This window comes from Microtus ochrogaster, chromosome 1 (genome assembly GCF_000317375.1).
Source record: "Microtus ochrogaster isolate Prairie Vole_2 chromosome 1, MicOch1.0, whole genome shotgun sequence".
Classification (NCBI taxonomy): domain Eukaryota; kingdom Metazoa; phylum Chordata; class Mammalia; order Rodentia; family Cricetidae; genus Microtus; species Microtus ochrogaster.
Genome location: NC_022009.1, coordinates 76,165,083 through 76,167,998, shown reverse-complemented (window position 1 = coordinate 76,167,998; position 2,916 = coordinate 76,165,083).

Here is a 2,916-nt window from a genome sequence, read left to right as displayed (position 1 = left end):
TGGAGGTGGGTGGTCCTTGGACTTCCCACAGGGCAGAGAACCCTGATGGCTCTTTGGGCTGACGAGGGAGGGAGACTGGACTCGGGGAGGGGGAAGGAAATGGGAGGCGGTGGCAGGGAAAAGACAGAAATCTTTAATAAATAAATAAACGAGGCAGATCTCTGTGAGTTTGAGTCCAGCCTGGTCTACAAGAGCTAGTTCCAGGACAGGCTCCAAAACCAGAGAAACCCTGTCTTAAAAAAACAAAAAATAAATACATACATACATACATACATACATACATACATACATACATACATACATAAATGGGAAAAAAAGAACTTAATAAATGATAATACCTACATTTTAAAAAAAAGAAAAGACCCGGCAGGATGGAGAGAGGGCCATCCATGTGGCGGACATCCTGCCACAGCCAATGTCACTGCCCAATGACTGCCCACGGCATGGTCTCAATGAGACCACAGCCAGACCATGAAAAGAGTCACCCTCCTAAGGTCCACTCAGCTGGCAGGGTTGGAAGATGAAATTAAGTAGTGTGAGGCCACCCAGTGAACAAAATAAACTATTGTATGTTTCTTTGTTTTAACTAACAACCTAGCAGAGAGAGAGAGAAATTGGGTGCTTGGCAATACATTATATTATAAAAGTCCAAGGAATGATGAATCACATTAAATATGTCTATTATGGATCAAATGAGATAAGAACCTACATGCTAGTTGTCATATTATAACTATTTTTCTAAAATACTTAAGTAGCTAGGGAAACAAGCATGCTCTCTAACAACCTAGAACCTTCTAATGGATGTGTCCATATCATTGACACTATCCTATATTTTTGAGCAGATATGGTCAATTTTTCTGGTTTTACCACTTTATGGAGAAAAGAAGACAGCTTTTGAGACCTTGAGATTTTGGTGGATTGTGTGTGAATAAATGACTCTTGTTTCTGGATTATTCTTATATGAGCCCACAGGCAAATTGCTTTTAGATTGTACACAGGTATGTTAAGCCTGGTTCCCATCCGATGAGCTGCACAGACTTGCCACACACCTGGCCACGTCTGCACGTGTCCTTCATTAAGTATTTGGCTCAGCCTGAAGGGGACTCAGCTCTGTTTGTGCAATTTACTGAGTCTGTATCTTGCTGTCTGACAAAGAGGTTGCTTGTTGTCTAGCTCTGCCTGTTCCCACAAGTAAAATACAAACACGATGCTCTCAAAACCATGTACACAGCAGAAAAAGAATACGACACTGAAACACACAATCGAGGAATTTGATTTCTTCTCTTCCCTTGCTTTTTCAGATAACCCAAAAGTGTTCTCTTAACAAGTATCAGGAAGATGATGATAAAGACTTGCACTAGGCGAACAAGAGGCCATAGAAGTGGGCAAAAGTACTTACTGCCAAGCCTGCCAATCGAAATGCCATCCCAACACCCGCAGGGCAGGAGGCGGCAACAACACCCACAAGTTGTCCTCTGGCCTTCAGTCTTGTGCTGTGCTGTGTACAGAAAGAGAGAAAGAGAATGTGTAAACGTAAGAAAAATTCAAAATCAAAAGGCATGTATTAATCAATTCATCAATATATTGAAAGGGTATTAGCATATGAAGCAGACATTTATATTATGGTATTCTTCAGGATCTTTAATATGTTTTTAAGCTTTAGGATATCTATTATACCATTTGAGAGAGTGAGCAATATAAGTAGAAAAAAATCACCTCAGTGTTAGGTCTCATACCTAGTAATATTGATATTTCAGAACCTTCTTTCAGATTCATGTGTCTGAGCGGATCTTTCATTCTTTTTACATGATTTCAGGTATCTTTCTCATTATGCTTTTATTTTCCAAAAACCATACTAATTAGTTTCCTGCCTCTTCCATATGTGTATGTATATGTATGGATGGATGGATGCATGCATATATGTATGTATGTATGTATGCATGCCTGTCACATCGCATTGCCAGGTGCTATAGAAGTGACATGGAATTCTTTTGAGAACACGCTTGTGGGAGGCAGGAAATTAGCCACCACTACTCACTCAGCAGTTAGCTGAGCGTTAACACAAGAATCCGCACTGGGGCGCTCCCACCAGACTCAGGGTATCCTGGCAGGAGGAAAGCATGTGGAAAGGGTCACAGACAAGAGAGGACATGATGTTGGAAAAGCTTTGATAAACATCATTGTTCAAGCTGGAGGAATACGAGCAACAGAGATGGCTAGAAAAAAAAGAAAGAAAGCTCATTCTATATACATCCTACAGACATTTTGAGCATTTCTATTGCTGTGATTATACACCATGACCATAAGCAAGTTGGGGAGGAAAGGATTTATTTGGCTTACACTTCCAAGTTATAGTCCATCACTGCAGGAAGTCAGGGCAGGAACTCAAATAGGGCAGGAGCCTGGAGGCAGGAGCTGAAGCAGAGGCCATGAAGGGGAGCTGCTTACAGATAGCTCCTCATGGCTTGCTCAGCCTGCTTTCTTATAGAACCCACGACTACCAGCTCCTGTATGGCTCCATTCACAATGGGCTAAGCCCTCTGACATCAGTCACTAATTAAGAAGAACACACCTTACAGCCGGTTCCTATCAAGGCATTTTTTTTCAATTGAGTTTCCCTCCTTTCAGATAACTAACTTGTATCAAGAAGACATTAAACTAGCCAGTACAATCACCTGGTTTATGCCAGGAGTTTACAGTGTGTTGATGAACACAGACAAGCACAGCTCCTGTCCTCACTGATCTGCTGTGGTTAAGAAAATTTGTTTACCTGCCCCCCTAATCTCTTACAATTGTAGAGAATCTATTATGTGTCGCTCTTCCTGTTCTCCTAACACCCATATTTAAGTCAATATTAAAACCTTTCTTAATAAACTCTAAAGTGGTTTTATTTAAAAGGAAGAAGAGGAGGAGGGG